The following is a 21,232-nucleotide window of genomic DNA, read 5'->3' as shown; positions in this document are numbered from 1 at the left end:
CTCTTTCGCTTCTCTTCAATAATCGATCATTGGATTAAACTATCGTGTCGAGTAGAAAGAGAGAAAACTTGTTACTTCGTTGCAATTACGAGTTAATAAAAGGTAGTATGCTCGGTGTGTACATGTGTATGCTTGTATTTTTTGTTTTTTTTTTCTTTTTTTTTTACGTCTGCGCATGTGTGTGTCAGTGTGGTTTTCCATTACGTCGCTTTCATACTTTTTTTTAACATTTTTCTTTTTAAGTCGTTTCTTCGCTTCACGTCGCTTTCGTTTTGCCGTTTTCATTCTTTTGCCCTAATTACATTTGCAACACTACGAAGCTATCACGATTCTCAAAAATACGAATAACCGTTTACTTTAGTTGGACACCGTATTACGGAGTACATTGCGATAGTAAGAAATACTTCTTGATAATAAGTAGAGAGAAACGTCGCGGCAGCCGGGGAATCCTGGAACAAAGAGACGATACACGCGATTAGATTACTTCGTGTATGCAGGTTTCTCGTTGGCTGAGCTCGAAGAAGCATCATGTCGTGGACAATCGTTAAAGCAGCAAAAGCGACGGATTCAAAGCAGCTCTACACTTTTGCGTCACAGCTCTCGTTTCTTTCGATGCTTCAATGTTCTCCTTTAGAAGACAATCTTACACTGATCTGTGATATACTTGATACACATACTGAATACACACTGTCCTAAACCATTGCAATTGCTTAAATTATGCTATCTACACCTAGTCCCAGGTCCAGTCCAAGCGCTAGTCCATGAGCCAGACCAAGGGCCAGTCCAAGGGCCAGTCCAAGGGCCAGTCCAAGGGCCAGTCCAAGGGCCAGTCCAAGGGCCAGTCCAAGGGCCAGTCCAAGAGCTAGTCCAAAGGCCAGGCCAGGACCAGCTGGATCGCCGGAGCGATCCGCACCCTCCGGAGGCCCCGGAGAAAGTGAGAAATTCGTCGTGCCACAGGGGTATTTATACGATTTGGAAGGAGGGGGAAACCAAAAATTGAAATGAAATGAACAAAGCATAATTTGCGGAAGTTGACTTTTACGGTAAATGAATGATTGTTTGAACAATATTTGCAACATGTATTGTTAATAACAATTGCAGGTAATGACTCGCACAAATTATTAACAATTATAATTGTTAAATAATGAAATATTATTAGGCTTAAGTGTACAACGGAATAAAACGTCGCATCCGTCAATGGATTTTCGGATCAGTAGAATATCGGCAAACTGATAAATCGTGGAGCGACGTTTTTATCGGTATCGGAGCTCTCTACGAATCAGGTTTTCTGTGAAATCGAGTCTAGAGATGCAAGAATAGACCAAAAATCCCGTATCCCCTAGCTTTGATCTTCTAATCCTAAAATATTAACGAGAACGCTTCACGCGCTCAGCCACGATCGCGACAAAACCTCATGCAAAATCTCTGAACTTTTGGTGGCTCGAGTTTCACCAACAACCGTCTGCTCATGAAAATGCAGTCAGCTACACGCGAATTCTGTGGTTTACTTTGGCTCAACGTTACGATAGAACAAGTGGATACTCACCTTGCCCACTGCGATTTCCAATTACTTCATACGTAATGCGAATCGATAATACTTCTGGCAACAGTTCACATCTGAAACAAAAAAAGACGAGACTGGTTACGACTAGTACAGTGGTATAAATAATAAAATTACTATTATTTTTTAAGAGTATCTTCCAATTCCTTAACTTCTCTTTTCGTCTAAACTTTTTCCTGTATCTAAATCATCCCCGTTTGACAAACGACAACCGTCCTTCCCTTCATCCCCATCGCGCTTTCTGAAATGCACTTAACTTCCGCCTCGTTGTACCCACTCGCGTCAAAACGCATTTCTTCTTTTCTCGCGGTTGTCGCGTCTAGACGATTCCTCGTGTGTCTGGGATCGTGGAAAAAGCAGGAATCGCGAAATGTCCGTGTTGGAATTCTGGGGTTACTTGAACCTCCTTACGCCTCGATGAGCGGATATGGCCGCGCTCAACGCGTCGCCTCGACTGCTTGTTACGTCGTCCATCTTCGCTGGGATACGAGACAAATTGATACAAGTGGAGAAACGCGCAGCCTGGCCACCAGCTTGTCGGAGGGTGGAATCGAATTGCACCCTTGGACGTGTTTGATTGGGAGCGCGTTTTATTGCTACGCGCTACGACAGTTTGACTGTCCGCTGAAAGACCCAGGTCGCGTTGATCATCTTCTTCGATGTAATGCGATCAAATTACAGAGCGCGTAAAATGAACTGTCAGACTAGTATTCGAGAAAAATTGGATTCGTAATCATTGCTGAAAGCGTTAACTTCGAATCGAAGGGAAGTTCAACATGTAAAGTGATTTGAATGAAATTTGGCAAGCGATGCACGATAATCTTGAGCAATGAATTAACTGAAAAATTGCAAGAGCATAGGGAGAATTCGTAAAAAGCGAGAAACGCGAAGAAATTGCTGTGCCAATCCAGAGATAGAAAAGTCTCACTGATTCGCGTTCGTTGAAATAATTTTACGAACGACCACTCGTTCCACCACAGAGGCGAGAACAAAAGAGACGCGAGGACTGATACCGTGAATCATTATCAATTTTCCAAGCTGGTTCAATTAAAACGCTAACAAGAGAAAAAGAAGAAGAGTTATTCGAGCCACCTTATTCCCCTCTCGTGGTTGCCCTCTTGTAACTCATTTTCTTCTTGCCTGTCTTTTTCTGTTAATTTCCCTCCTTATATTTTCCCTCCAATGCATCCGACACTCTCCCAAATTCACTCTCCAAAATTATTTTTTCACAGATAGAGGTTGCTCCTTAAAAAGATTGCATTTCTAGACCTAGCGTGGTCGCACGTAAATGTTTGATTGACGATGCATCCATTTATCGCTTGGTTACTTACGTTCTGGTGTATTATATTATCAATTAGACACAAACACGGTGGGCGGTGAATTATGCGACCTGTACACATACAAATAAGAGCAGATCGATGCGGTGAACGAACATCGACGAAAGTATTGGCTCGGAAATAATCAGGACCGTTGTTGTTTCCGGTTATTTCTGCCCATCGACCAGTGTCAAATTTCGCGTTCGTTTAACGATGTTGTCCGGGTATCGTTTCATCGCAATATTCATTAGTGGGCTTCGCGTTACCCTGCATCCATCGAATTCGGCTTTCTTTCGCTCTACGAACTCGGGGAATCCCGATAAACAAAACGAGCTCGATGTTACTTTTTGCCATCACTTCTACGCTCTAATCACAGTGGTATTATTAGGGTAAACAGTTGTAAAGATTCTACGACATTGAATGACAGACTCCAGGTCTTTTTTATTAAAGAGAAATATTCCTTTACAACTTCATCCCTTGATGTTTCTTCCTGTTTGGCGAAAATACTCGTCTATACCGCGTACCGGGTTCATTCGGCCAGCCATACGATCCGCAAGCGCAAAATTCACTCACCCCTACATTATATCTGCGGGTAGTTAACTAAAATGGAAATACCGGAGACCAGGCTGCGTTGGATAACGCAATCGCGGGAAACTCGATTTGTCCTGGTAATGAAAACATCGGGGATTCACGGGGGTGGTCGCGTGCGCGCCCCTGCTGTGAACTTGGACCAACCATTTCCCGTTTTCATGTGACCGTCGAGTCAATCTTGCAAGTTTGCCGCGGACTGGGTCACGTTTTCGTTTCTGTCTGCTACGTGATGGTCGTGGAAGCAGTCGAAGATGGTTCAATTGGGAACAAGGGACGGTTGGGATCCGGTAACGAGACAGAAATCTATTTTTCAATCGATTCGTGGCTTCTTTCTCAACACGTACAGAATATTACTCACAATTTGCTTTTTTCTTCTGTTAGGAAGCAACTAACCGTAGGCGAACAGGTGGTATATTCGCTAGAACGAATCTGTGCATGTAGACCGCCAGATCTATCTCGGTTTCCGGTTTTCAAATTACTGCACGCGTTAACACACATTCGAGTTTCCTGTTATGAAGGGTCCGTTTCACCCTTCGTTTAACATTTATCGCCGTCTGGATCTCACAATCGCGGTCCAAATCTGTGTTACTTGACAATTAGAAAGTGAAACTTGTCATATATTACCCTACTGAAGATGTTAAAATCAGCAAGGTTGTTGTTGGAAAGCAATTTAGCAGCTAGAGGCTCGATTCCCTTCTTGCAAAGTGATTCCGCGTATCTATTTCTGTTAGTAGACGCTGGTTGAGATTGAGACCAAGAGGAAGACCAGTCCACGAATGTTTGTCGCGGAAAGAAAGTAATATCATTCAAAAGCGGCCGGAAGTTATTCTGCGACGCGAAAGTTTCTCCATTTTACATTACAGAAATAGTCCTCGGTAGACGTTAGTCGCGGGAAAACTTCATCTCCTCGATAACTTTTCCAATTATTATCAGATGGCAAATGGACAGTCTTTGTGTTTTCCCTGGACGACGAATAAAGGAGGGGGTGGCAGAAGTTGAAGAAGTCTGGAGGGAGCTGGAGCTGCGGTGCACAATACCCACGGTGATAAACCTCGGCAGACCATTGGAAAATCTATTTTTGATCGAACGTTCGATGTTTTCCGAGCACTTGCACACGCTCTCCATGGACAAAGATTTCGCTCGACTGTACGACGAGGGAGTTCCTCGTAAACTCGTGCTTCTACCCCCTCCTCGAGCTGACAATCGCATTAACTTCCTTCGAGATCCATCGATGATCCTCACGAGACGATGCTTCGCCACAGAGAGTACGCAGTTTTTGCGAAAGAATAAAAAATGCAAAGAATCATGAACTCCGTTGATGAGGAACGTAGATCGGGGAGAATTTGATAAAAGAATTTCAGAGCACAGCCGCATCTGATGATAACTCACTGTCTATTGAACCCATAATTCACACCACCATTAGGCTGTAAACGATCCTCTGATCAGATAGGCGAGCCACGTACCCATAGGGTCCTGCAATAAAGAAACAAGGAAATTGCGATGCAAATAGATACCGCGCGCCCTGTGAAAGAAGAAAAAGGGGACAACGGCGGCGTGCAGCTGAAAAAAAGGACGATCAACGTATCAGGGCGTATTTATGTCTCGTTAATCACGAGCCGTTTCGTTAAGGCAGAAAAAAGACTGAGGGATCGCGGAGGAGCTAAATAAATGTCCGAAGCAACATTAATTACAACCGCGGTTGCGGCGTATCCGTAATCGTTTTCGTCGTGAATAAAATCTAGATTAAGGAAGGCTGACTGTCCACAGCCGGCGAGGTAACAATAACAGCAACGACAGTCTCGCGAAAATAATGAAATGCGCTAAGCGATCTCGAAATTCCGACAACCCCCGCGCAGAATAGAAGTCCTTCCGTGTTTACAAACAAGTGGAACTGGTTCTGAAGGGAGAGGCTGCACGAGTGGACACGCCCTGCCTTACCCCACAGCTCTCGACCGTGTGAAAGAGCCCCGACCGACGAGATGAACAAAGAGCCACTGTCCTTTGTCTCAACCGTTTCACGACAGGCTGAATATAACGGCGAGCGTGTTAATTAAAGCCGATAGCCAGAGCCTACGGATAATCGTGCGTGGAGAAGAATCGGAAGAGAGGGAAAAGAGCGTGGGCGGGAGGAACGAGGGGGATAATAATGATAATGATAAAAGGAGAAAAACGAGAGAAGAGGAAAAATCGAGGAGAGCTGACCGGCTGACTGGGATTTATCCGGCAAAACGACGTCCACGGGCAGGTAAAGGGGTCTGGTACTCCGTGCGCAACACCGGCTCTAATAACGGACGTACGTTAATTAATATCGCGCATAATAACGTCGTTCCAATTGCGCGTCGATTTCTATTACTTTTATTATCGCAACGACCGGCAATTAAGACATCGGCTGTGCCAGGTATGCGCACCCGCGGTCATTATTAACTGCCATTACCGGGCCGCGATCGTCGTTAACGCGGTGTGAAATTGAAATCCCCTATTGTCCCCTGTCTATTAACATTCCATACGGTGGCAAGCGTGAAAGCACCCCTGCAAACACGACGCATTCGCCGCTGTTTTCTATCCGCGTCGCCGATACCAGCACGGTTAATAAGACCGCCTCAATGCCTCCGATGCATTATTCCTGCTTCTTTCGTCACTCTATGGTTCATGTACATCCGACGAAACTTCGTGTCCAATATTCAGAGCGAGGCTGAAATTCGCCTCGCCAGCTTCCTCGGGTAGAGAGGAAACTTTCCTGGGGGTGTACACGCTACTCCCCCCTTTTATCTACCTATACTCGCTACCTCGGTTCATTAAAATTGAAGGTTCTTCGTCGATGCCAAGTCGAAAGTCTGTGGAAACTTTCCCTTCGATGTATCTCTCTCCACGACTTCCGTCTTCTTTTTCCTCCGTTCCATTCTTGAGCCCACTCTCTTCAACCCCTTTCCCAACGGTAAGAAAACGTGACACGGTCCTCAGTATTTCTTTACGTATAACCGAGTGACAGTATCGTGGCTGTGCAAGGCGAATTGCCCTTCGCATCCTTCCTCGCGGAAGACACCCTCGTAACGCTGTTGCACCCCACCGAGATCCTTCCAAACTTCCCATCCCAGGGGCTACGCGTACTCCTCTCGATATTCGACTGATATGTAAATTCGACGTGTTTTCTTCATTCTTTTTCTCGACAGTTTGAACGATAGCTGGGTTTCACAGTAATTTGTTCGGGGAAACCTGTTGGGTCGCTCTATATTTTGCAAACTGGAGACTGTGCTCCCATAAAATCTGTATGCACGTTAAGTCCCTAAAATCCGCTGCAATATAATTCATCCTCCTATTACACCTTAAGCTGTTACATGATTCAGGGCCTCATCATAAACACAGTTTCCGCAAGACTACTGTCTCGCCACATGAAATGGTAATAACAAGGCTAAGCCATGAAACGCGAAGCCCAAAAGGGGGCATCAATGTAAATTTCAGATGCTGGATCCAAACAGAATCCACCAACGAAACTTGCGAATCCGAGGAGCCTTGCATCAAGCGCAAAGCTGATTCATTTTGAGAATCAGAAAACTCATTCAGAGCTTGACCGATCGTGATAAAACTATCGTCGAACAGAATTGGTGAAAAATCATTGGGGACTATCCGATGAATGCGGTTTTTAACTAGGATAAAAGAGTGAAGCGTCGACAATGCAGCAGCCAGAGGTGACCAAAAATCTCGTTTCGCGGCGATCGAAATCGAATGAGAGTCAGAGAACGAGCGAGAGGTGGAGAGGGTGGCTAGAGCATTGAGAGCAGAGGCGCGAGACGCGATCGGGGAAAGGCGTCATTCAAATTTCAGCTCGTTGCACGCGCGCCGCGCCGCGCCGCGCCGCGGTTTCTGAAGCGGAATGACACGACGGAATGACGACGCGACGCGACGCGACGCGACGCGACGCCGCAATGGCACGCTTTTTTTCGATTCCACCAACGCTGAATGGAAATCGAATCTATCCGGTCGAAAGGCGACAGCTTCGTTCGATAACGAGCGCTTCAAAAATGTGACGGGAGGCGAAAATCGCTGGGGCCCTCTTCTGCGAGCACTTTTACAATCGCTGAGTTAGTTTCTCTCCGAATCGACATTACTGAATTTCCTTTACGAGCTACAGAGGAAAAAGAGATCTCGTTTGATAACCGTGAAATTTGAAATTTCTTCATGAAAAAATGGAAGAGAAGTTTCCGACATTTATATGGTTACAAAGTTAACGAGCTTCGAACAGTGACAGTATTGTTGAACACGTAAGATAACGCTATCTATATAACTTCCATGTTCCTATAGAAATTGAATTATTCCGCTAGAAACCGATGACCAAAATTGCCAGTCGAATTTACCGCGAACAGACCCACCTTAAATTTCTATTTGTAATTGCACGGAAGGGTGGAAAAGCGAACGTCCAGGGAAAAAGGTGGAACAAAGCAAAGAATAAAACGCGGAAGGGTAGGGGTTGATGGAATGCAGAATGGAAATTTCGGTTCGGCTCCCGGGGCCGACACTGGCAAGTGAAATGACGCATAGGAATGACGACCTGCAACGCTTGTTCTCTCCGTTTCGATTCGACCATTTGCGCCGATCCCGCCTATTCGACCGAGCACAATGTAAGAGTGCTTTTGATGCTAACGAACGGTCCGATTTGTCCTCCGTTTATGCCTGCTACGACTCTAACTGTGCGTATGATTTTCGTTTTTCTTCGAGCACGTCGATCGTGGCTTTTCCCATGCATTCGTGTCGGGGAAGGACCGATCGAAACGCAATATATTCCAAACACAACCTCAAGTCTTTCTTTGCCTTTCCTCTCTCGGAATTTTCATCCCCTTCGAAATTGTTCGTTTTCCATGCTTCACTGGAAATATGTACACGCTGTTTTCGGAAACATTTCGAGCTGGTATATCGACCGGCAGGCACGTACATTAAACGATAATTGTATGCATACAATTAACGCATGCAGAGAACATTCATCTCGTGTATGCTTGTATAATTTGGTATTTCCCATTCTCTCGAATATGAACATGAGCAAACATAATACAGAATGTTTCTTATGGTACTGATTGTTATATTAATATTAATTACAATGATATTTTCTTTACCGATGGGAATCAATTGTCAGTCTAGGTGGGTTTTAGGCCAGATTTCTTAGACTGCTTAGTATAAGCTGCTCAAGAAAAGGGTCACTTTCTGTCTGTAGGTTTCAGTCGGTACTGGGAATGGCTAAATTAATTGTTCGTCCACTCTTGGAAACCTATAATATTATGCAAATGTAAACTATGTACTCATACGGAAGACCTTCTTGACCCAGTTTCTTCGATGCATAAACTGGGAATTTCATTTTCCCTCTTGTTTTTCTGGGTTGTATTTCCTTGCAATCCCCGTGATCTGCCATTTGACTATCATCTCGACTCTCCACCGTTAGTATTAAATTTCACGTTACACCATACGTTTTGTAAAATAAAATTTGTCTAGCTTCAACTGAAATAAATTTTTCACATGGGTTACGCTTTCATCGATAACAATCGGCCAATATCGTTAAATCCGTGCAATCTTGCTCGAGCACAAATTTTCCTTATCATGACTGACCATCTGCGCAGACCTTTGCGCACCAATTTTGACGATATCTACAATAAAAAAAAACATAGTGCGCTTTTAGTGCAAAGCCTTCGGCGTTTGTTCGACCAACTTCCAACTGCTAGCAGTGGTCGTACGAATACGACTGCTGGCCGTTTCTTTCTGAAACTGGAACGTATGAATTTCGCATACAGTATCATAGAGGCGACTGCACGGAGCTGACGTTTTCGCGTACACTGGCATAAAAGTGGCAGTATAAACTTGGTTCTTTCGACAAACGCAGCTTGCGATATCTGCTATTCGAGCTAAACCCGCGAGTATTGTCGAGCGAAGACAGTGAAAGTCTCAGAACTTGTCTAGCAGAACGAGATATATTTCAGGAAAAGTACATGACTTTAGAGAGCACTGGATAATAGAATATTCTCTAGCTACTTATATACGACTGACGACGAATAAGTTTATAACGTGGAAGGAGCACATTCCCGAGACCAAGTTGCTAAAGACTCTCGAGTATATTAATCTATCTTCCACAAGGATTGACACGGCCAGACTTCCGGGGTCTTCTGAAAAATGAGTGTCCATCGATCGTGGATTTTACAGCTCCTTTTTACGGCGTCTACGAGAGGAAATGCAGTGAACCGATCGGACGTAGATGTATGGCAAAGTAGAAAGACAAAGAGGGGGAGAGAACGATTCTTTTTGCAGCGCGTCCCACAAATTTCGGTTTACCCGTGGAATCGGATTGACATTGGCCGCGACGTTCCATGGCTCGTTCCCTTCATTCCGATTCGACGTTCGCCTGGTGATCCTGATACGAATTGAGCTATCTAACCCGACACACAATGTAAGAGTCCTTCCCGCGCGAACGAGCCCCGGATTTATCGTTCTACGACCGCTGGATGACGTAGGTACCGGCAGTCTCGTTCCCAAAAGCACAGTGGATGGATATATCCTTCCCCCCTCCTCCTTTTTATATTTTCGCGCCCCAGCGTTTGTCCGCTACGACAATCCTTCCACTCCACGTCGCTGTTCCGCCCGTTCATCCGGATTTTACGACGGTCGAACGTCAAACGACGACCAGGCTGAGTGGGCTGCGCCACCATGGGGAGGAACTTTCACGGTGAACTTCTCGTAAACGTATAATCCTCACATAGGATATACGTTTTGCGGACCACCAGAGCTTCAATTCGTGTTTACAGCGTGGACGATGACTTTCAAAATGGAGAATAGAAAGCCTGTTCTATTTCCCCTTTAGAGTTGTTCATTAATTTCAACTCTATCAGTAAATTCAATAATACTGAACGAAATTGACTGAATTGAAATGCTCTTGTTGAATCACTGACAAAGTAGCAATTACTGAAATTGGGCTAGTCAGAAGAAAGGAGGCAGGCAAGCGGTAAGAAAGTTAGACAAAAGTTATCTAACGGCGAAGCGACATAATTCAACAAGCACGTAACTTCCCCTTTGGGCGAGCAGGGAGTCGAATTTATCGTCCAGCCAATGACGCGGCTGGGCTGTATGTATGAGCTCGTCGTGGGAAGTAGAATGGATGGACATACTCTTTCGCGTTTTCCCCGGTTGCACATCGTGGCAGAGAGACTGAGAGACGAGGTAACTAGTCTGTCTGCTCGTGAAACACTAGAAAATTACGTATTAGCTCGGAAAAAAAATGTAATTCACAATATTTTCACGGTGCCTCGGGTTCTTTAGCACGCACGCATTATGTTTGCCCTTTGAATTTCCAGAGGCAGCTGTAGGGTGGTCGTGAAACAGTCACGCGATTCCGTTAACTGCCGCTCCTCTGCGTTAATCCCCCTAACGAAGCAAGCGAAATTTTTGGTGCAGCGTACGATCGACTTAAGTGAGCTTTTTGTCTGAATTTCTGACTGGAACGATCCCACGACAGTCGGAGGACGGAGGAAAGAGTAAAAAGTAATCCTTCGATCGTTCGACTCGGCCGTCTAGCCTGATTACGATCGAGCGCCTCCAATGGATGGACCAATCGCGGCGATGCTCCGAGGAAATTGTTCGATTGTCGAACGAACGATAAGTATGTTTGCCAATCGTTCCCCAGCGAGTGGAATCGAAGAGAGACTGTTTTGAAACGCCGCCGTTGGACCGCTTTAAACCGTGGCCGGGAGTTAAGTGCAGCGCTCGATAAATTTTTTCGAGCACTCTTTACCTTTCCCCCTACTACGGCTTTGCACTTGCTCGCCACCTACCCTCTTCCTCACCTTTCGACCCTCGTCGAAGGTTGGAAGCCTTGGATCTACCCCCTGAAAACTGCTACCGGATTTTCCGGCTCACCTGACGCACCCCTCTTTTCCTCTTTCGCTATTTTTTTTCCTCCCCTTCCGCACCCCTCGATCCCTGAATCTCCTTTTCCCTCGGTTGTGCTTTTCCCCCTTTGTCACCTCTAACTCTCTTTCCCCTCTTTACCACTTCACCATTCACCTCCTTCGCCCTTTATCTCTTTGACATTTCTCCACTTCCACCCTCTCCTTCTCCTTCTTTATCCATCCCTTAGTCGCCTCCCTTTCCTTCGCTCTCTTCGATCCTAGTTTTCCTTCAGCTCCTTTCGCTTTCCCTTCAACCCCAACCCCTATCCTCCCCTCCTTCTTACTCCTACCTCTCTCTCGCTGTCAAATTAACATAGTTTTCGCAGTCGAATTTAAATAGCGATCCCGGTAACCGTTCCCCAACAGCTCCCCGACCCTCAAGCCAACGATTTCGGGTCGAAACTTCGACGGAGGTTAAGGGAAAATCCAATCCGCCTGGAGAACGAGATTCCACGCGAACTTTTTGCGGGATTAGTCGGTAATTGGAACAACCGAGGCTCGCGACAGCGACCACGACAAAAACAACGTTCGATGCAGTTAATTCCGAGGGACCGACACGAATCTCCCGGAACGAGAGGTCTTCTCAACCCCCTCGATCAAGATCGATACTCCTCCGTCGAGCTCTCATCCGTTTTTCGCCAAAGATCGAAGAGGATTTAAAAAGGGAGGACATAATTTGGTATGGGCCAACTTGAATTGAGGATTACGGAAGTAATCGGGAAGTTGGAACACGGCGACACGCTGTTTTTTCCCGCCCCGAAGGATCCCTTCCGCACGCCGACCACGTATTTGATCTGGACGTCTCAAGTGCAAGGGAAGAACAAGTTTGCGCGACGTAAAAAGCATCCGGGGACAATTTCGTGACGATCCACCGTTAAGCACCGTCTGGAGAGCCTTTGCTACTTCTGCTGGCAGATGTACGGTGATTGGTGCTATTCCGCGTAAAAGATACTCGTACGTATGAGATACTGCTCCAAGTCTTTCGAACTTCGACAAAGCGAGGACTTCGAAGCGTGGCATAAATTGGAAAAAAGAATCAGAGTTCTAGACATCCACGAGTCATGGAGCCCGCAAGAATCGATGGAAACGTTCACGAGCAAGGGTGGATAGAATAGGGGTGATTTCACTTCCCAAGAAATTCAAAGCAGCGAAATTTAGATAACACTCACGAATAGACGATGGAGCCATCCCTAGATCCCCGATCGTTAATTCGAACTGTAAAGATGGACACGTAATCGGCGCTAATTCGCCGTCTAAAATAACAGATTTTAATTAAGGGAAGTTTGCGCAGCCCTGGGGACCGCGTATTACCTAGGATAACCGGACCGTAGAGGGTTAGTGATCCAGACGGTCTAGTTACGTAGGGGGAATGTAAGGACGAGCAGTCGATTGGTTCGAATTCGATAAGTAGAATGGCAGCAAGGGGATCGAGGGAGGACTAGACGGAACGAGAGCCAAGAGAAAATGGCGTATGTCACGATTTCCGTTATCGCAGCCACATTCTCCTGCGCGCTCGCAGTTGCATTTCGCCAACTACTTTGAAAGTGCACTCAACCGATGTGCTTCGCGTTCCTTAGGTCGCCTGCAATCGTCCCCGTGTGCGTCTGTACGTGTGTGGCAAACGTGCCCGCACACTTTTTACCGGGTATTATGCGCAACTTCCCTAGGCGTAACTTTTCCACGAACGCGGAAGAAAAGTTTCCATGCCACGTACCGTTCCCTTCATCGGCCTCCAGCAAATAATTACTGTCTCGACGAGCAGCTAGAAGCTGCTTGTCGGCCAAAACTTCTCGAAAACATGTTCATTTCCCCCGTGGTTGGATGACGAACCAGAAATTCGAGACGAGGGCGAGCCTCGATCGAAGCAATCGAACCCTGAACAAGTTTCTCCATGGTTCTGCCGCTAATTTGAAACCAGGTAACGAGAGATTGGCAACTCGAGAGTATCGAGGGCTTTAACAAAAGTTTCAACTGAAAAATCTCTACCCTCGTTGGTAAGGAGCTCTTTGACCTTCCTTACCACTTCATCCTGTGAATTCTATAGAAACACGAGGGGCTGATTTTATTAGCGAGATAGAAGAGTGCATTTTTTGAAGTCCCGTCGAACCACTGACTTGAACGCGCGTGATACACTGATCAGTGACTGAGTGAGATCTCCGCAGCCCACTGGATCGTCCGATCCGCAGACACCCAAATCTGAAAAAGAACAAAAGCTGGCAGAATAAACGTCATGGGGATTACACTCTCCATTCCTCGAGCGATTTTTCATCGGTATCGTTCGCCCGACCGGAACAGAAATTCCCGTCCATCATACGCAGACGCGTCAAAGCTTTCGCGCGACTCTTCGAATAAATCTCGCGGCTGCGAAAAATCTGGTGGGTCCAACGAGGAAAAAAACCATCCAGTCGCCACAATAAACACGCTTGACCAGGCTGCGGCCGATAACAGTCTGTGGGGGAGGATCGACAGATAACAGCGAAACCGAAATGACACAGGACACTCTGCCCGCGGTCCCTAAAACTGTCGATTCGATGATATTTCATCGAAAGCTCGCGATGGAGGGTCCGTGGTTGCTTAGCCGATCGGAAATGCGTCGACGCTCGAAAATGGGTTAAGACGAGATCCCGATGCAGGGAGAAGCGCAGAAACTTAACGACCTTCCACGTGGATAGAAGGCGAAAGGAAACGGCAGAGAAAATCCTGTCGGATGAAGGGGCGAGATGGTACGCGGCGCTGCTGGATCGAAGTTGGATCGCGTTCGCGGCAGCGCAAACGGTTAATGTTCGATCGAAGGAGGAAGAAAACGGCTCGCAGCGATCCGGAACGACCGGAGGGGTTATTCGAGGCTGAACGATAGCGAGCCTGGAATAAGTACCGCTCGCCGAGAGAGCTCCTTCCCTCGCCCCTTCCTCGTCCATTGGATAGGGGAATTGGATGTTCAGGACGGATAGAATCGACGGGCACTCTCAAACAATTCTTCACCGTGTATTGACCGTGGGTAAATCAATCAGAGACAGTCGTTTTGACCTTTACGATCAGATTCCGCTCGGCTGCATCGGCTCAAGGAGAAACAGGACACTGGGCGGGTTCTGCAAGGCGAGGAGCGGCGGCAGGACAGCGGAGGGTACGATGTTGTTTATCCGATCGCGATTACACTATCCAGGACTTCATTTCAATCGGGACAACTCGGCGAAAATCCTTTACGGACGATTTAAGACGGACAGTGAAAGAAAGAGATTTTGTCTTCGCAATTTAAGACGGTTCACGTGGAACAGAAAACTCGGTTATCCAGTATAAATGGCAAATTCGCCATTCGATGTACGCAAGGAATATCGTGGATGGAAAGAGGCGCCGGAGCAGGCGAAGCAGAAAGTAGAAAATTTATTGGTCCCACTTGGCGTACAGATGTTTTATCGGGTTCTTTTTATTGCTACGACCAGGTCGAATTTATTTCAAGTTCTGTGCAACTTTTAGCTTCCGACAGAGTTTCCCGCTCTCTCGACTCTATTCTCCGCGATCTAAAATTAGCAAGAATATTTGATAAGCAAATCGGGGCGGGCCGTTCTCTAACAGAGTCACTATACACTATGTATAGTGTACCGAGTGCCACTCAATCGTTCTAAATCCTTGAAAAATTCCCACCGGCACGAGGGATCGCACCCCGTCACGTGCAAACACCGCGCCCACAGTAATCCGCCTGAAAAAGACATAAAACTGGCAGAGCTGGGATCAGTAATCGCCCCCGCCACGTGGCTGGCCATTGAAATTGAAAAATCATGATCAGAAAAAGTTTTTAATGCGACCGCCATCTGGCCCGCGGCTGCTGCTATAGAAAAGAGGGTGCTGGAGGTGGCGATTGGTACGAGTGGAGTGATAACTACTTCGAGACAGGAAACTGGTAAATTTCCCGGGGCTCCGCGGTATCAAACTTCTCCTGTCTGGCCTCCCGAGCGAACTTGCACGGGGGTTGTCGTTCTTTGGGAATATTTAAGCGCGGCGGCAACGGTGAACGTGCAATGAGCAGGAAAATGAAGAGGTGGAAAGGCCGAGTTGAGAAAGAAAGGGACGACGTCGTATAACGCAGCAGCAGGTGCTCCGAGAGCGGGAGTTACATCAGCTTGCCCGGCAATTTCTTTCGGCCTCTCAACCCCCAAAAATGATTGCTCGCACCTTGCATCGGCTAAGCGCCTTTTATTGCTCCGATCTGCTCAGACTGAACTTGATCCATGCGAATGCTAATCGTTTCGAATCTCAAAGAAAGAAATAAGAGAGTGGTACGAGCAGAGGAAGCTGCGTCAAAGATTCCCCTGTGTATAAATGAAAATTCCGTTGAATTGGGCGGGATCGGTGAAAGAATTTAGAAGGACTTGGACAAAGCACGATTCGTCACAGGGGGGTGTGCGTTTAGAAGAGTCGAATCATCGTGAGCAGGCTGTAATAACGCGATTAATCGTTTCGAACCGTGTCGCGTGGAACTAAAGCGAAGGAGCCTGAGGGACCTTGAAAGCCAGCCACCTTACGTTAGCCTGAAAACCTGATGTCTGTATATAATAAAAACTTCCTCTCTCGTGCCGCAAAACTAATGGCAGCGAAATTGATGATAGGACAAGAGCAGATGATTCGTGAAAAATAAAAATGATTGACTCGACGAGTTTAATCTCGTGGCAGAATTTGATTAGCAGCCAGGATATCGCAACCCCATTCGACTGTGATTATCGCGCGATCGATTGACTGGTAGATTGTTAACACAGGTGTTTTTCCCATTGTTTCACGCTCCATTTCGCTATCGAGTAAAGCGCGATCAGTTTTATCGACCATCGTTCTAGCGAGACAAGTTTCATTAGCGACTGATTGTTCATCGAATTATTCGTAGAAGAGGGAAAAATACGATGCATGCCGAGATGGAGGGGGAACGGCCGGTCTAACGAAGTAGGTACAACAGCGACGCGAATGGAGCGAGTTAGCGACGCTTTGTTACAATTATCGTTGGTTGCGCGCGCTGCAGGATATTTAATCAAAACGTAATTGCGATTAATTAAGCCGTAGGATAATAACAAATAATATAGATGGAGGCCTCTTATTAGAGAGGCGGCACGGGCCGATGCGCCACACCGGCCGTCTACGAAATTATGCCCTGCGGCGACGCGAGGGTGGCAAGGGGTGCACGGGGTAGCGGCGGAGGATTTTTTACGGCACGCAATTACGGTAGGTCGTGCGCGAGCGCGCCAAACGCCAGGTTATAAATCCCGCAAATGGAAATAGTTGCCGGCTTCCCCGAAATTAAATCGACCGGCGACATTTCGAACTATTTAAGTACCATGGGACACGAATCGCAATTCCGAGCGACAGCAACGCCGGTGGTTAGCCAGATAAATGCAGAGCTACATCCCCCCGCGATGCAGTTCCAAGCGGTTGCATCCGAGCTGCCTTGAAATTCGTACTGCCGCGGCTTCGGTTAAACCATCCGCATTTTTTCCCTATTTTTACCGAGGGCAAGCAGTTGAGTATGCAGATGCTTTATGCAATTCCCCTACTACTGGTATTATGTTCGGTATGCCGGAGAAAGAGTCTGCATTGATGAAGTGTAATTTGCAAAACTCCAGCACCATCTTCACCTGTTTCTGTACCTATGATCGGGTTGCAACAGTGTAGCCTCCAGCAATATTACCACTTTTTGCGCCTCCAACACGCCCATAGCTCAACTGCAGAGTACAAGGCAGCAAAAAGGCTGCGAAGCTCGATCGGTCCGAAGGAAAAACGCAAAGACACGCGCGCCTATCGAGCAACGGATGACTTACAAGTCACGGCAGCGTCGATTTCACAGTTACAATTTTACGATCGGGGATTCCAGCAGTCAGGGCGAGGCCTGGATCCCCTGCCGTAGAAAAGGAGCACCCCGCGTATCCGGTAATAACGATAAATAATCGTAAAAATCCACTATCGTTCACGGTTGGTTAACCTCGCCTCTTCCCGTCGACGGAGGGCAAAGGCAGCCTCCTAAGAATTCAATGCGCGGCCCGTCTAATAAATATTTCTTTCCCGACGCGCGACACACGAATACACAATGCCACACACACGCGCGCGCGCGCGCGCGCACTCGAGACTCCCCCTTCCTGTTCGCGCGGAGGTACGTACGCCCTATCATATAAAAGAAGATATACTCGAACGAGAAAACATTACGTACCATCCAGAGTTACGTAGCAAAGTTTCAGGGGGTTGGAGTTGAATGGAGGATGGTTTTCAAGATTTCGGCGCTGCTAAAACGGCAGGGGCGGAGAAGAGCAGGGTAGAAGGTCGTTTCGTTATCTTGGTCACGTCTCGTCTGGACCCCGTGGGCGCGTTTCCTCAGTGGAAAAGAGATACTCGAATATTTGTTGGCCGACGAATCTCTCGGCGATCTATAACCGCAGAATCTATATACGCGTGCACGCGTACGTGCCACCCCTTGGCCTCGGCCTGCCGCAGAATATAACCGAGATGCATTACCCTTGCGCGCCGCTTTTAAATCACCCGTAATTTCGTTCCGAAATTCCGCCACGGCGAGCCGTGAGTTCACGCCAGAGGATGTTACGATCTCGTCGGTGACACGGGTCTCCATGGCTTTCCATCCCCGATATTATCGTCCGCCTTGCGCTCGTTCTTTCCCTCGTTCGTTAAAATTCATGGTGTTTCCCGTCGGGGAAGCTCAGGCTCGCGAAAAATACACGGAACTTTGGTGAGCTTCCAAAGTGAAAGGGGAATGAATATCGAGGAAAGACCAGCCCAACGGTTTTCTCCTCGATTTTCAACATCCTCGTCTCGTGATCGTCGGAAATATTAAGGAGATACTACCGCCGAAGACGGAAGATAAATCTTCTCGAGTGGTCGTTTTTCTATCGGCCTGGATACGATTCGTCCGCGGGCGAAGGCAGACCTAAAGGATTTAATTGATTTCTTTCCTTCGGTCGGGTCCTCATCAATCTTCCCCCGCGATACGTCACGAATATATCTGTTATCTCCAGCAGCAGATAATCGGTAGTTGCGTAAAATGATTAAACGCCGCCCATTACTCATCGCATCGTTTCCCTCCAGCCGCGGGTTACGCACCAAACCTGAACCCATAAAACGATCAGAAACTTTCACCGAGCTCAACCCCTCCTTCTGAGAAGCTCTTGCGATCAAGGAGGACGGCTTTTAATTAGGGGCGACGCGGTAATTTCGAGTCGGGGTCGGAGGATAAGTCTGTAGTGAAAATTAGACGAGCGTGGATACGTTTTTGCTTGTTAGCGACGACGAGGTCTACTGTGACGAGTCGCCTATCCGTAGAACTTCTGAAACGATCCTGTGTCCTTTCCTCTTGCTCCCCGTCAAGGGCGCGAAAAATAAAAAGTAACGCCAGGGGAAGTTCTCCGTTGAAAGGACAGGCAGTGTACATTTACAGTCGAGGAAAAGTTGAATCATTCCGCTGATGGAATAAGTAGCGCAGCAATTTAGCTCGCGAGGAAGTCCTGGCAGATCTCGGGGGTCGGAAAAACATGAGGAGATAAAGATAGGTAAGCGAAGATGGACGGATAAAGCGAGAGACGGTGCGCAGAGGGGATCGACGAGGGAGAAGCGACTCGGAACTTATAATGGAATCATCTTGCTGGCCCGACCTTACCTAAGGAAGCCGTGGGTCCGCGGAGAGAGCCCATAGAAAACTAGTTCCCTGTAATTCCTCCTTTGATGGGGAAGCGACTGCATCCAGTCCCTCTCGAGCTCGTTGTGGATACTCCGACACACGGTGGATACGGCAGGCGAATGGGATCGCGCTCGACCGTAAACTTGACACAATTGTACCCCTAGACGTAACTCGGGATTAGCACAATGGCTCTGGCTGAGCTTCTGTCGCGCATTGTCTCTCTTATTTCTTCCTCCTTGCCTCGCCAGTCCATGCGAGGACTCAGCCACGCTCCGTTCCCTGCGAATCCAGCGCGTGTGTGAATTCAGAGTAGACTGGGATGTACAGAAGGAGGAATAGAAGAACGAAGGAGAATCGAGAACGCGGTTATTTGCAGGGTTCGATTTCGTTCTCCGCTGGTAGCAAATGGAAGGACATCGGAGCATTCCTTCCAGCTAATAAGATCGTGTCGACCAGACGAACGAGAGATGTACGAGCGAGGCACTCGGTTAGCTTGTTGCCCGAATAAAATCGCCAGCAGGCTGGATTGTGCTAAACGCGGAGGCCGCAGAGAAAAGAATTCCAAGAAAAGGGCACAATAAGATGCCGGAGAGATACACCGTCTGTAGAATGGGGAGATAGATGCGCGGATAAAGGGAGATGGACACTGATACGCCGTGAAGGGAGAGACAGGAAGGGGACGGATGCGAGCGCGCGCGCAGAGATAAATGGAGGTAAAAGTGGCATGACAAAGAAGACGCGCTCGTTCCCTGGAGCACGGAGAGCACGGGGAGGAAAGGTGGGACCGTATTGAATCGGTTCATAGGTTTACAGCCGACCACCATTATTTTCGTCGCGCATTCTGGACCCATTGTATCGGGGCGTGAGGCTGTAGAGTGAGCATCTGCCTCCCTCCGATCTTCTCTGCGACACGCCGGCTGCTTCGAGCCACCTTTTCATCTAGAACATGCACACTAGCCTGCGAAATCTTCGCAGATTTCGCAATCCAAAACAAATTTTCAGGATGCCTTTCGCAGAACGTAAACACCTATTCTGATGCCTATTTAGCTCATGGGTACCCAATTCATTCGCCATCACTCTCAAATCATCGAATCTTCGAATCTTCGAATCTTCGAATCTTCGTGGAATTTCATATACCTACTCCTTCCTCTGAATTCTAACACCTGAGAAGGCTAGTCTTACACAGCCTTTCCTGCAATGAAGATTGTGTTTATATTACCACAATTTTCAACAATTTCGCACAATCTTCCGAGCAAGTTTTATGTGACGTTTATGAAAATCACATATCTTCGATGAATACGTAAAAGAGCAGAAACCCTAAGTAACTCGGTGTTAAAACGCAGGGCAATTAAAAACAACGTAAACCAGCGACCATAAAACCGAGTCCCTCCCTTTCCGAGCTAGAGACCATCATGATATGATTTAATCGATGCTTAATTAAGCACGTGAGCTCTGCGAGGCTGACCCGTTCAGGGATGATCCATTGGCGAACAACGACTTTGAGAACAAAGTAAAAACTATGCTCCATTAGCGCGTGTACCCTGGGTAAATACGTAAACTGAGAGGATTTATCGCTTTCATAAAATTCCCTTGCGGCCAGGTCAAAAGTTAATTTCCCGGAGTATTGACAAAAACCCAACTCGAACTCAGCGTGAAGAAGCGCTCCCTTTTTCCTCGTCTGACTACGTATAGCTTCGTAAAGTCACCAGAGGAAAAACTGACCGGGAAATGGTCTATTTTCTACCAAAGCCACGAGAAGAACTGGTCTGACTACAGTTTTGATTCTACCTTTGCGATTCGTGTATGCAGCTGCAGCGCCAGTGGGTTTAATTTGATATTAGCGATGTATTCCGTATCAGATCCATGTTGATTCACGTTCGCTATTAGTCCCTCCTTCACTCACTCTCCTACTAATCGATATTTTCGTTCATCTATTAATCCCATAATTACAAAGATAAAACCTCCAAAAGAGACGGCATTGAAGAAGGCTAAAATGAGTTAAGAAGTTCCATTAAGTCACCGTGTGGCTCGTCAGCTTCTACGTGATAATAACGCGCATCGTAACGATGCTTCGTCGATGATTACGTTAAGTAAACTATCGCGTAACAAGATCTCTCCTTCGCTCCCTCTAAGGAACGTTCAGGCCAAGGAACAATGGCGATCTTTCCTCGTCCTCGGTGATTTT

At 47.1% G+C, this 21,232-nt stretch overlaps 1 protein-coding gene and 1 long non-coding RNA gene across 2 annotated transcripts in view; both read right to left on the bottom strand.

Annotated features, from left to right (window-relative positions):
- Positions 1-310: 310 nt before the first annotated feature.
- On the bottom strand, positions 311-3,908 carry LOC143187321 (uncharacterized). The gene is made up of 3 exons (XR_013003185.1): positions 3,862-3,908; positions 1,547-1,617; positions 311-449 (listed from the first exon to the last, which is right to left on the bottom strand). It is a non-coding gene; the product is annotated as an uncharacterized LOC143187321 (long non-coding RNA).
- A 996-nt stretch (positions 3,909-4,904) lies between these two features.
- Toll-6 (Toll-like receptor 6) overlaps positions 4,905-21,232 on the bottom strand; it is a 31,874-nt gene continuing 15,546 nt past the window's right edge. The window contains exon 2 of the mRNA XM_076391438.1: positions 4,905-4,941. The gene's annotated coding sequence lies outside the window, so the exon portion shown is untranslated. The remainder of the gene's footprint in view (positions 4,942-21,232) is intronic.

Source organism: Calliopsis andreniformis, unplaced genomic scaffold, assembly GCF_051401765.1.
Source record: "Calliopsis andreniformis isolate RMS-2024a unplaced genomic scaffold, iyCalAndr_principal scaffold0022, whole genome shotgun sequence".
NCBI lineage: Eukaryota > Metazoa > Arthropoda > Insecta > Hymenoptera > Andrenidae > Calliopsis > Calliopsis andreniformis.
This window is presented reverse-complemented; position numbering and strand designations above follow the sequence as displayed.